The sequence below is a fragment of the Cyprinus carpio genome, chromosome B6, assembly GCF_018340385.1.
Source record: "Cyprinus carpio isolate SPL01 chromosome B6, ASM1834038v1, whole genome shotgun sequence".
Lineage (NCBI taxonomy): Eukaryota > Metazoa > Chordata > Actinopteri > Cypriniformes > Cyprinidae > Cyprinus > Cyprinus carpio.
In genome coordinates this window covers 22170283-22185121 of record NC_056602.1, presented here as the reverse complement: position 1 = coordinate 22185121, position 14839 = coordinate 22170283, and the positions used below count along the sequence as shown (strand labels likewise).

The following is a 14839-nucleotide window of genomic DNA, read 5'->3' as shown; positions in this document are numbered from 1 at the left end:
AAATTAATTGATGGAATAACCTGGTCATTCAGTATATTCGGGTAGTCAGCTGACCTCTTTGGGCACATAACATAATCATCCATGCAGTAATTATCCAAAGGGAGGATCATAAATATTTGCTTAGTTAAATCCAGGTGGTGACCTTTTTTTTGGACGGCCAGTGTGTATAGTCGATGTATTTACATATTGTTGTGGCAATTTTGGATTTCAATAAAGGTATGAGACAAAAGTATTTTGAAGATTTATTTTCTTGCAAGAAAGGTCAACAGTCATACAGATTGGCTGCAGAATGTGACCAAGAGGCAACACCCCAACTCAGCATTTATACCTTCATCAAATCTGGATGCTTTGATCTCATCCAATCATAATGCATATTCAACATATGTTTATTTAAGGTGTCTAACTATGTCTCCAGATGCGTTTCTAAGAATTTATTGCAAGTCATTTTATAAGTAACCAGGACGCATAAGAAACTAAAATAAAATTTTCTTGTCTCACACTTGTCTTGCACTTATAGATTTCCTGTTATGTCTTATCTCATCTCATGACAAACGCAAGCACATTAGACATAATAGAGAAAGAACACTCCTTAGTACAGTAAAGCAAGTAAAACTACTCATAATATGAATAGAAAATAAAATTTCCTCCACACATATACATTGTGGACTGTGGAATGATAGATGATAGATACAACGATAAAACAACAGAGATCAACAGATAGATAGATAGATAGATAGATAGACAGACAGACAGACAGACAGACAGACAGACAGATAGACAGATAGATAGATAGATAGATAGATAGATAGATAGATAGATAGATAGATAGATAGATAGATAGATAGATAGATAGATAGATGGATGGATGAAGTGATGATAGTGAAGCTTCTTTCATGTGTCGTTTCAAAGAGGCCTCTATTGCTTCAAAGAATTCCTTTGAAGGAATATTTCATTATTTGAATTCCCGGCCCTAAGGTTAACAGAACAATTAGACAACAAACCTGTAGCTTGATTAAGTAAATCAAGCCTGACACAGAGAAGGTAGACATCTTTACTGGAAATAAAATAAATCCACTGCAATATTGACTGACTTGAGTAAAGCTGCTCAGGTCGAAAACTGTGATCTGCTGCAAACACGAAGCAACACATCTGCGCGCTAACCCAGTCAAGTTGTCAAGTGTGTCAAATAACTGCATTCTGCAGGCCTTTTCACATATACAACAACACTTCTGAGCTACAAGAGAAAAATTAACCATTACGTTTATCAGCAAAGACTGTCATGGTGTTGAAATGGAAGGGCGTTCTGTTTTCCTGTGATATTGTGCTGCAATGGTGAGCCACAGTAGAGCATTACAATCTTTGGTTAACCACCGAACCTGGATCTTCCTTTAGAAGTGAGACTACCGCCTGCTGGCACTATTTGTGGTAAAACCCATGTGGGCCCTATTTAGAGGTAGCTTACATACTGAAGAAAAAAAACTATTGTGTGTTGATACCATTCTCACAGGCTCCCTGAAAACTTCTTTTCCTGCTTTTAATTTTTTTGCACTGCTTTTTTCACAGTTTTTCTCAGTGTGCATTCGTGTGACAAAACAAGAGAGCCTAGAGGAATGCCCCAGAAACATCTGACACCGTTCCGCATGAATGGCAGGCAGGACTTTTTTGAAAATACTCTCGTAAAAGGAGTGGGTTTAAAAACCTGCAGCAGTGTGAGAGCTGAAAAATAGGTCATGTTGTAAGCGAGCTTCTCGCGGAGACCCTGAGCAATCACAGAATTATTCACAAGAAAGAGGATTCCAAGTGCGCTGTGACTTCACTTGATGTCTGGAACTCATAGCTGCTCTCGGAGGAGGAATGCTGTGAATTTTGGCCTGATGTCCCTTCAGCCCCTGTATAACTCTGTAAACTGGTTACTTTAGAAGCACGGAATTACTTAACAGAAGGATTTCTCCGGAATACCCTCATCTGATGAAATCGAACTGTTGCAACCTCTGCTTGAGGATAAACTCAGCAAATAACTAAACGATTGTGTCACACGATGGACGACGCACCCCTGAATTACACTTCTAAATCAAACACACAGGTTAAGATCATCTGATTTCAATCAAAATAAATAGCCTGTCTTTCATATTAGCAAGCCATGATGACTAAGCCATCTGAATAAATAGAGATGATGGATCCCTATTACAGAGCATATGAAAAGTAGGGTCAAGAGGCAAAAATACACAAAAGATCATCTAATTATACAGGCAACTAGCTTAGCATTTAAATTAAAGGTTTTCTAACAGATACTACCTATCAAAATACTTTCAATTATCCTATACTATAATTATCAAGTATCTTATATATTGTGCATCATTTGCTTCCCCTCCCCCCAAACCATTGCAGTGAGCCTTGGGTCCATTTGTCTATATGGACGAACGTGAAATAGAGTGTTATAGAGATTCCTGAAATGTCATTGCCATCTGAACCCTCAGTAGGTTTTGGTCTAGAACTGTGGTTCTTAAATTGTGGTCTCCAGAAACCCTGGATGGCCTGTATCGTGTTAACCAAGGCTGCATTCTTTTGATCAAAAATACAGTAAAACGGTAATATTATTAAATACAATTTAAAATAACTGTTTCCTATTTGAATACATTTTAAAATGTTATTTATTTTTGTGGTAGCAAAGCTGAATTTTCTTTACTGTCACTTTTGATCAGTTTAATGCATGCTTGCCAATAAGATTATTAATTAAAAAAATATATCTGAGCATAAACTTTTGAACAGTAGTGTTGGAAAAAAGTACAAACACTTGGCTGAGTAATCAACTCAATTAATTAACTGATTGTGTGGTAAAAAATTTTAATTGGCTAATTTCAAAAATGTAACTCTGTACATTACTCTCAGTTGGAGAACAGTCACAATCTCATTTCAATGAAATAAGAATAAAACAGCAGTCTGGAAAAATTTGGGATAATTTGTACACCACTTAAAACTGCAGGTAATTTGTTCTGAAGTAGTTTGTATTATCTCGCAGATTTAAGGAGTTATGTTATCCAGAATATTTCAGAAAGCTCCCTGGATTTCTGCAGAATTTGAACACCCACCATTCACAGTTCATTCAGTCTGTTCGTTTATTAAATATAATGGCTAATTTGATCATGCTTTCAGCTGCCATCAAGACTGCAGTTTCCTGAGCTCTGTTTAACACATTTTACTACACTGAAATCCATTCAGCAGTTTTTCTCCAAAAATCAGCACAGAAAATATTAAAAAGGTCTGCAGAATCCATTTGAGAAGAATAAAACTGTACGTTCCTTAGTTGTCTGAATAGCACAACAAGATTTTTAAAGTATCTATACAGAAAATGTGAGTAGTGTTTTTTTAGGTTGTTCTAGCAACCATCCAGAAGACCCTATGAGCCACTAAAGAAAGTCAAAGATTCCACCCACAATAATATCACATCCTGCTCCCTAAGATCAATAATGTTTTTCCCATTTTAATGTCTTGCTTAGAAAAGCAGCAGCACAATCTTAAATCAGTTAAAGTGAGGCAAAATTTTGTTGTGCTTATGAGAAACTTTTTCAAAATACAGCATCATCTGACAAAACCCTCACAGTCTCAACAAGTTAAATTCTTGTTCATTGAATGCACTTCTTTACAATGGTGAACTGGAGACTCAGGCCTTTTTCAAGCAAAATAAATCAATACCAAATGGTCCCACCAAGTAATAAGCACTAGAGTTTTACTGCAACACAATACCAGTGACATGGACTTTATATTACGCTGAAAGCTCTCCGTTCTCTGGTCTTTGCATGTATAATGCACTTATATTCCCAGACAAGCCCCTCTTTGAGTCTCTGCCGCCTTCTAACCCTCACTGTCTCCAAATCATTCCACTAGTGGATTTGTGTATTATTAGATTTAAGAGTTTCTATCTTTTTATCGTGGGTGCTGCTCATCCATAGATCTCAGTGTCTCGCTCATTACACACATTAATAATCCTCTTCAGATATACAGTGACTCAGACACTGTTGTGTCAGTGAGAAACTCTCTGTGCTGGAAAAGGGCAAACACTAGCCTTGGACAAAGAGAGGAGTGAAATGTAGTCACAGGAAATATTTCAGAAGATAGAAAAGGGTGTAGTTTAACGAATTTGTCACTGTCTTCTAAAAAGCATGCAAGTATACTTATAAAGCATTAAAGGTACAGTTCACCCAAAAATCACCTCATCCTCATGTTTTTCCAAACCTATATGAATTTCTTTCTTCTGCTGAACACAAAAGAAGATATTTTGAAGAATGCTGACAACCAAACAGTGTCTGGTTGCCATTGACTTCCATAGTACTTTGTTCTCTATACTATGATAGTCAATGGCAACCAGCCACTGTTTGGTTTTCAGCATTCTTCAAAATATCTCCTTTCTCTTCTTTTGTCTCCACAGCGTATACTTCTTTTTCCGCTGACATCTCTTACACCATCCAGGCTATTGGATAGATAATGCTAACTAACACACATTTAGGAAGTGTCCTCCATCCAGTTAATTCCCAATAGATAAAATCAAGTCCCATCCCATTTTTTCTCACTGAATATCCTGTTTCACTAGGAAACATGTCACATTATTAAAATGAAATGGGTTGCTACATGTCTAAACTTAACGTTCATGTCCAATTTTCAGTGTTAGGTTCTTCAATTTAGTGTTCCCAATCTTGAGTATCATAGCATAGCATTACCATAGTATGTCACAGACTCACAGCATCATTTATATGTTAAAAGTTATAAAGTCTTCACTGAGGTTAATACATTTCAAGAACATCTGACTCATAACCGAGGGCACAGCCCATTTAAATAATTCATTTAAGCAAAGACACCTTGGAAAATCTGTAATTCATATTATTCAGCAATTTTCCACCAATGTATTATACATGTAGCTTGTAACAAACAGAGGTTGAATCAGCATCTTTTCCAATCACTGCTCGATGCTTACCAATAGGAGTCCAAACACAGGATGTATGAGTTTACCAGGGGTCATTTTCAAACAATATTTAAATCTTTGATGTTCTCTTTCCCTTCCCCATTGCATTTCTTTCTCTCTCGCTCCACCTCTCAGCACCCCTTTTCTCCAGCCATCTGTACAGCAAGTCCACTGCAGCAGTTTTGCAGAATTCACACCGAAGGTTACATAACACACACCGCAGGCAATTAACTTCAAACTGAATCTGATAAAGCCCCCCATCGGTTCTGTGAAGGCCCTATTCATTAATGACAGCAAACCTGACCTTATGAGCCCATTAGTTAACTTGTTAACCCAATATAAGAAAAGGTGAGAACAGACATATGGTGCAAGATATGGATCTTTCTTGTGGGAAAAGTTCCAGCACAAGAGATTGAGAAAAGAACTATGAGTGACATTTGAGCTTTAAACCATCTTGGACTTTGCAGTCCATCATCAGCCAAACAGAATTCTTAGAGTCGCTTTAAAAGGAAACAGATTTATGTTTATATGTTTATAATGGACTGATATACATTATATTTGGCTGCCATGATGGCATTTATATGATGCCATTTGCCCCATAATGCCTTGGATCATTTATGTGGCATAATTCTTCAGAGCAAACAACCTTTGATGGGTGGTTATATGAGGGCAGACAGCTAGATCATAACTATCCTGTTATCATGAAGTACAGAATCAGAAACACAAGTACAACACAAAAAAGCTAATGTGAAAGCTAATGTTTATATATTCACCATCATAATCAGAGCATCTACAGTATCATTCAAATATTTGGGGTCGGTAAGACTTTAAATGTTTTAAAAGAAGTCTCGTGAAAGTCTGTAAAATTGTGAAAATATCTGAATAGAATTTTAAAATTTATTCTTGTGATGTCATAGCTGAATTTTCAAAATCATTACTCCAGTCTTTACTAGTGTCACATGACCCTTCAGAAATCATTCTAATATGTTGATTTGGTGCTCAAGAAACATTTCTTACTGTAATCAATGTTGAAAAAAGTATTTTTGTGGAAACTATGATATATTTTCAGATTCTTTGTTGAGTAGACAGTTCAAAAGTTCAGCATCAATTTGAATTAGAAATCTTTTGTAATATTATATATGACTTTACTGTCATTTATGATCAATGTAATGCACCCTTGCTGAATAGTATTCATTAACAATAATCAATAATTAACAATAATCTTTCTGACACCAAACTTTTGAACGGTATGTTTCTAGAGAACATTGAATATATTCAAGATGTACAGGCATTACAATTTTGGCTTATATGATTAATAAACCAATAATACTTTTCATAACAGATAAATGGCTGCTAATACAATTATATACTATTTTGTCTAAATAAACAAAAAGTAATAAAATCATACAAGTAAAATCAGGCAACACAACATGAAAACATAATTCCTTTTTTAAGTATGAAAAACTAAAAAACTTTTAGTTTGGGGACCAATTCTCACTTATTTACTATGACTTTTGCCTCAATAAACTCCTAATTTGCTGCTTATTATTTATAATTAGTAAGTTTGTTGTTAAGTTAAGGTTTGATTAAGGGATCTAAAATATGGTCATGCAGAATAAGGCATTAATATGTGCTCTATAAGTAACAATAAACAGCCAATATGCTACTAATATGCATGCTTATAAGCAAGTTAATAGTGAGAATTGATCCTTAAACTAAAGTGTTACAAAGATTATATTTAACAGTAATATTAAATTGATAGATGGTGGCAAAAATAAAATGTTGAGAAAATATTGGAAGTTAATTCAAAATTATTGTCATCATCAGCAGCAAAAGATAAACACACATACACACCATACACACTCACTTAATTTTTATAATTCCTGATCAAACCCAATTAATCTCACACAATCATTAGATTCAGAACATGAATGTGTGGCATGCATTTGTCTTCCTAACTCCACATGGAAAGTCTATTTAACATCTGCACTCCACGGCTGATGCAGAGAGCCTGGGACATCAATTAACTGAAATTGGGTACATGAGACAATACTGCAGCAATATCGCTGTCCAGGATGAGGATAATGTAATTCTGTCCTTTTTGTCCAAGCAGACAAATCCAAAACACACACTAAATACATGAACACACACAGAAACGCACGCACACAAACACACCAGCTTCCCATCTATTTAACGCATTGATTTCTCCTCCCTAGCTGAAGTATTACCATCAGCATTGTGTGTCTACGTTATATGATCTGGCTTCTTTAGAGAACTCGAGACATGTCCCTTTTAGAGCTGGGCCTTCAATCACATCTGTCTCCATGCCAGTCCCACTCACAGAGAAAAATGACTGCACATTGTCTCTACGGCAACGCAAGGGGAATTCTCCCGGGAAAAGGTCTGAGGAGAGATGGAGGAGCGCCGAGATGTTGACACGTGCACATTTACACAAGGCAACATGACAAGACAATCATCTAACCACTTTTGTTCCTGGCTACCTCTTGTGTGGCATCAATTTTTATCCTTTTTCCCTCTGGCTATACAAAATGTCAAAATTGCAGTGCTCATTTGCAATTATGTCAGTTGCTGGTTAAGAGCATCTGGGTAAAGACAAAGAACATGAATAACATTGGCTGTCCACACAAATCTAGATCCTGATTTTATTATTTTGAACCAGTTTTATTTTTAGATTATCCATTTTCATGTTTGTTTTTATCATTTGTAAAAAAAATATATATTTTTTATTTATTTTTATTTTATTTTTGTTTCAAATGGCAATTAGCTGAAATAAATGTAAATATACATACATATATATATATATATATATATATATATATATATATATATATATATATATATATATATATATATATATATATATATTATTTTATGTCAATTAATGTTTAATTTTATTTTATTTAAAGTAATAATAATTCTTTTTAATGATTTTTAGTTTTAGTTAACTAATAACCCTGATTTAGAGATGCCAAAAAATCATGTCATGTAAAACAATAGAGAAAATGTGATGAAAAAAGACACATGATATACATAATGATATATATAAGATATATATAAGTATAATATTAGACTGATTATGGTCCTAGTAACTAGAAACGCCTCTTTGCTTTTGGTACCAGTGTAAGTGAATGGTTTTCAACTGGTGGGTGGTAGACAGAAAAACAAAGTTAAATAAGATATTAATTATTTTTTATATTTTTTGTTACAATTACTAATATTAAAATTATAATAAATATAAAAACAATACATCAAATGATGCAGATGTCAACATGAACCAGTTGCCCTCATAACATGCCTAATTAGATGTCAACAACCCAAAATAAATTAAATGCAAATTCACTAGCACCTGAAGCATATATCCCAGCTGAGACGGTCTAGTTTAATCATATATCACTATAATAGGGACCTGGACTGAGACGGTCTAGTTTTAATCATTCACTACAATAGGGTCTGGACTAGGACAGAATGCATATGTAGCATGATATATGCTGCTAACAGGCAGTTTAGCACAGTGGGGCAATTTCACCACAATGGAATGATTCAGGATACAATTAATTTGTTCTTCAGAATACAGACCACCTCAGAGATTCCAGAAAGCTGCAATGTAAAAATAGCTTCATAGCTGCATCAGCCTGGCTTTTTATTTTCAACATTCAAGAGGAACAAAGAGGTCAATTCACAAATTGCCTTACTAAATGAGCTTGACAAAAAAATTCGGCAATGAAATTAAACTAAAATGTGCTGCCATGTTGGTCGATAGATACATTTAAAAACTAAAGCAGTCCAGTCAATAATGCAACTGAGGAGAAAGAGGAAAGCTGTAATTAAAATGAGCATCAGCAACACTGGGCATCAGCCAGTTTTAAGTGCCATGACATGCAACTCTGCTTTAGTTGACATTAACGAGCTCCAATTAATGATGCATACATGCTGCTTGCCATTCATTACACAAGATTTTTTCTATAGGCCTTATAAATGTCATAAGACTTATAAAGTACTTCTATGGGAAATTTTTCACAGTATGAATTGCCTTTCTCTTTAACAAAAACTCAGCTTGGACATTTTGCTAAATATCCTCATTTTGTATGAATTTAATTTGATCATATTTTCCTCTATCGAACACTAATGGAAATCAGTACATTTAGATATTTGGGGTGATTTTTCCTGTGATCTGTTCCTTCAGCATTAAATACACTGAAATAAATAATGCATTTCCTGCTGTTTACCATAATTTATTAATTATGCCCACTATCAATGTACACTTGATGAAATGAGCTCTACTATGTACTTTTTTGCAGTACCAAAGTGTTAATTCAAAGGAAACCTAAGAATAAAAGTATAGTGAGTTGTCATACAATATAAAAAATATTTTGAGGCTCTAGATAAGCTTTGCTCCAAGAACTTTCTCCAAGGTCATCTGCCTGTAATGATTTCAGCTGGAAGCTATAGATGGCCTTGAAGAAGACAGACAATCCCTGCAATTGGCTTTCTTCATTCTGAAGATCATCCAGACTGCAGTAAGTCAATAGTGTCGATAGAGTCAGTAGGTGTCTGAATAGTGACTGTAAGCAGTCTGAAAGAAGTTCAGTATGACATTAAGAAACCTTTTTTTTTTTTTTTTTTTTTTGTCACAGGAAAACTAACTAAACATAAACCAAAGCCTAAAGGTGTTGAAACACATCCCTTACGAGTAATCATAATAAGAAAGAAGCCCACAAAACCTCTGCAAACAAGCTAGTTTATTAATATGCAAACTCAAATGACTCAACTGACAACTATGTTTTTTCTCCAGTCCTTTAGTCAGCTATAAACTAACACAATTTAAACAATTAGCATCTTAGTTCCATTATATCTACCTTCAGGCTGTGTAGAGCTTATCAATGATCATCTGGAACCATGGAGATACTGAGCCCCAGCCACTGCTGAGGTTTTAGAACACCGCCTGGCGCCAAGGACCCCTGCCAAAAAACACAAACCACCTGCTCTCCCCTTTACTCAGATCACAGAGGAGGAAACTCATGGAAAATGACAGAAGGAGAAACCAAAAAGACCTAAAAACAAAGCTGAGATCACATGACTAACATATAATACCATGATCAGTGTTTTAAAGGAGTAATAAAGGAAGGAAATGGGGGAGAGAAAAAAAAAGTTCAATTTGAGTTCCTTGTCATGAGGCTTGAGCTTTATTAATGCATTTATTAATGCTTGAGCTTAATTATTATGAAAAGAAGGCCTGAATATGGTCATGCCAGACTCAGACTCAGACAGCACACCCACAGACCACCCACAGTCTGTACCCAACCATCTGATGCATGTTGAACACAAAAATGGCAAGAACTGTCTGAAAATTTACAGTTTCATTTTGGATTGCTTTATGCAACTTTTTGGAGTTGGAGTGTTTACAAGGTTAACACAATGTGCAAATCTTTGAAAGATACTAAGATGTGTTGGCAAATGTCCACTACTAGAATTGCATAATTGCACACTGTGTTTTCTAAGTAGCATTTTTAAAGTAGTACTTTTGATAGCAAAGTCAACACAAATGTCCATTTTTTTTTAAGCCTGGTTGTGAACAGACATTGCTGTGCAGTTATTTGCAATTTTAAACACTTTTTTCTTTCCATACCACATCTATTAATGTAGTATCAACTGTTTTAGATAAAACGTGAAAGGTACCAAAACAAAAGCAAACCATGGTTTTTCACTTTGTATGTACAGTATATGTTTTTTTTAAATGCACTGGACTACATATGTCAATAGTCCAAACTCTTAAAACTAGTTTATCTCCATGCCATTCAAATTCTACACACATATAGAGCAACTTTTTTAACAGTCACGAACCCAGTTTCAAACCAAATGTAGTACCTACTATACAGTATTCAGTATTCGATTTCAAATATAGTGACTGAGACATATGCAAAATAAAACCCTACTAATAAGGTCCTGTCCTGGGGTGTAACAGGAAGCATTTGGACTGTCCTGACCCGCTTCTGAAAGAGGCAATGGGAAGCTGGCAGACCCTCACTGCCAAACCCTGACCCATTACATAACACACTCCCTTGTACAGACATTCTGATTATGACAAGACTGAAAAGGAGAGAGGACAAGCAGGAAACAGTCCTCATCCACCCTCCCCATCCTTCGCTCCTCTGCGTGAGGGGAAAGACTAAAAAGTCTAATTCTACAGCCCCAGCTATTTCTCCACTTGGAGCCTCTCTATTTAAATGCAAATAAAGCTGTGTGGCAGCTGAACAGCTTGGACGGAGGTGAGGTGCACAGCCCCCTGGTCCTTCTGGGGCCCTTAACCCGGCGCTCATCCGCTGGGTCTTAAAACTATTCATTCATTAGCAACCAGCTGATCAGAAATTAAGGGTCTCAGACAATTTCTAAAAAAAAACAAAAAAAAAAAACTTGTGAGTAGTTGATCCATAATGTGTTTATGTCCTTTTTTAAATCCATATCAAGATGTTGGGTTAGCTATAATTTGCAAAAATCCCTTTTCAACATTTTAATGACCTTTTTTGTCTTCGCTAGGTCATTTTAATTGCTCCTGCAGTGTGACGAATGAATTTTGAAGTACAAATATCCCAAAGCCCCCCAATTCAAAGGTCATAAAAGCTGTGATAAATAACAATTATCAAAGAAAAATTGTTTTAAAAATTGCAGCCGGACATATCAACTTTGCACTAACTACCCATACATAATAAGAATAATTAAATACTTTAACAATATATTTTTGTCAGTTAACCTAAAAAAGTTTCTAACATTTATTATTTATTTTATTACACTATTATTATTTATTTTATTATTATTAAATAGATAAGAAATATCATATTGAATGATATAATTGTAGATAGTAACTATTTAAAAAATATGATTTTTTTTTATATTATGAATCAGCCTATCATGTGAAACTAAATTAGGTTACAAAATGAAAGTCATTAAAAAAAAAAACATACATAAACCAGTTAGTGTTGTTTCTGTCCAGTGGACATCCTTGCAAAAGGCTTTGATTGAATATTAGTTGCTATGGCAATAGTCGCTGTCTGCATGCATTGAGAGTGAATGGGAAGGGCATTCTATGAGTCACAAAACTGTGCGGCACTAAGCAGTCCTGCACAAACTGTTGAGTGGTGTTTTCATCTGTGAGTGTGTTTGTGTGTGGTAGGACCATGAATCACTGCCGGTCACTCGGCCTGGACCACATTAACCTGTCATTTACATTCCTGCTGTGTGATGTATGGTCAGTGGGGTCTCCAACTAAGCTCTGTAGCAGGTAGACCGATTTACAAGCTTCATATGAGGAAAATAATCTAAAACAAAAGGGAACGAAAAAAAGACACTCAGGCACTGATGTTTCCCAGTTGTGTTACAATAATAAGCCTAGATGTACTAGTCTGTCTAAAGTTTTTCTTGTATTTCCGTAGCATTCAACGATCCCCTTTAAAGCACAGTCATACTATTCAGAGAAACTATCAGTCAATCTTTGACTACTGTGTCATATCTCACATTGTTTGAGCATCCTGCCATAACATATCATACATAGCTTATTAAGTGCAAACTGTCAACTAGTAATTCAACAACATGCATTTTCAACTCCAGAAAGAATCTAACACCTGAGGAAACACAACACTGGGAAGTTGGCGGGCAAATCTTTCATTTTGTTTCCTTAGTAAAGAGGGTAACAAGCAAGAAACTTATGTCAAGATAAAACTGTTTCATCAAGTTAAACCTGTTTTTTTTTTTTTTTTTTTTTTGAGCACATACCCCATTTTCTTTCAAATTGAGTTCTTTTGAATGACCAGAACAAAAAGAAGTCTGAGAAAACCTCAGACAAAGAGATAACATTAAACAAAAAACTGGTAGAACTTGTTGCAAAGAATTTTCCGCATACACAAGAAACCAGTTTTATTAACGTGCATTTCAGAATATAATTTTCTTACATAATTAAATTCCATAATATTGTTTTATGTCTTGCTAGACTAAACTAGACTATAAGGTTTAAAAAAAAAAAAAAAAAAATCTTTATCGATCAATAAACTTAAGGGTAAAAAAAATAAGAATAAGAATTAGCTACAGTATGACTAAAAAACTGTGCCATGTAAAAACATGAAAAATTTAAATTCTGCAGTATAGTAAACACTATATATTTGCAATCATTATAACATTTTCACTTCTTACTAATTTTATATCTCTGCTTTATAAATCACCCAAAGTAAATCTTCTAAGAGATTTTACAAGGAGCAAAATAGTCAAAACTGTCATTCCAAATCAGTATGATTTTCTTTTCTATGTATTACAAAAGTAAGTGTTTAGCAAAATGTCCAAGCTGCTCTTTTTTTCACACAATAAAATAGACCAACCAGGGACTGTTAACTTGTGCACATTGGTTCTTTGTGGTCACCAGACACATGAGAACCAATAGCATTTGAAGTCACGGATGTTGAATCTGGCGTGAAGTATCTCAAGGCTCCAATTGTCTACAAACATGAATATGATTTTAGGATGAAAGGTTTTCAGCAAATACATTCCACACAGAAAGCTCTTATATGGCTTTGGAAGACTTGTATTATAGTGTGTGTGAAGGCTATTGACTATTTTCCTGATGTTTTTTCACTGCTTTTTGTCCATTTTGGGGCTTAGAAGTACAAATCACCATCCACTTTCCAAGAAAAGCTAGAACCTCGGACATTCTGTCCTATCATCTCTTTGTGAAGAAAGAAAACCATACAGAGTTGGAACAACAGCCTAAAATAACGGGGAATAATTTTAATTTTGCGAAGAGTTATTCTTTCAAAGAGCTTTGTCAACACAATTATTAATATTAGAACTATTTAGTGTGTTTTTATTTCATTGGGTCTAAACTTATTTTACTAGTGTGTGAAATTTGGTCTGGATGAGTGAAATAATTTGATTGTCGAATACATGTACATAGCACATTTAGCGCATTTGCATTAGGACCCTCTTCTGTACTCATCTTGACAGTTTGAAAGGCTCCTGTAAATTGTGCATGTGTCAGGGGCGCAATGCTTCTGTTTAATTAAGCAAGGTTCCATGTGGAAAACATGCATGAGCAGGGAGTGGGCAGGTTTATGCTAATTTACTCTCAGCTGCTCATAAGGATTGTTTATCATCTTAACAGGGGATTTCACCAGCATGCATAGTATGCTATTTTTTTGCGCAGTGATTGGTTTGCAATGGTTGGGTCTCTTTAGGGCCATTTCAGGAAGCTTGTAATGAAATGCAGATTTAAATCACTTCTGTCACAGTGTGAGTTATTGCTACCTGGTGGGATTCATATGCTAGAAACGGAAGTTATCAGGATGATTTGGTGATTACTATTCTGTTATTCACATGGTGATTTTACTGTGTATTATGCATTGATGAGGACTATAATTGGACTGAATATCATTACCGATATGACATCACGAAAGAACACTGAAATGTGTCGTTAATATTTGCACCCCTTGGGGTTACACAGGCTTCTCTTAAGAGATCTGTTGCAAAAAAAAATTAAATTCTGTTATAATTTGCTCACTCATGTGATACATTTCAGTCTTATTCACTAATCTGGATTAATAAAATAAAATAAAAAAAATCTAATTATACCATTTACAATAACTATGCTATTAATAAATGCTATTTATTTTGGTGAGGCAAAGCGGAACTTTTCAATCAGCCATTGGGGTTCAATTATTACTAGAATGATTTCTAAAGGATCATGTGACACTAAAGACAGGAGCAATGGAGTAATATTCTAAAACATTCACCCACAAAGTTTAAACAACTCCACCTCTTTCTTTTTTTTCTCATTCTTTTTGTACTTGATTTTGCTTTACCTTTCATCTTTTCAATCTTCAT

The 14839-nt window shown here is 34.9% G+C and overlaps 1 protein-coding gene across 3 annotated transcripts in view; it reads right to left on the bottom strand.

The window, feature by feature from the left end:
• LOC109068848 (SLIT-ROBO Rho GTPase-activating protein 3) overlaps positions 1–14839 on the bottom strand; it is a 79176-nt gene that overhangs the window by 60616 nt on the left and 3721 nt on the right. The gene's annotated exons all lie outside the window — the stretch shown is intronic.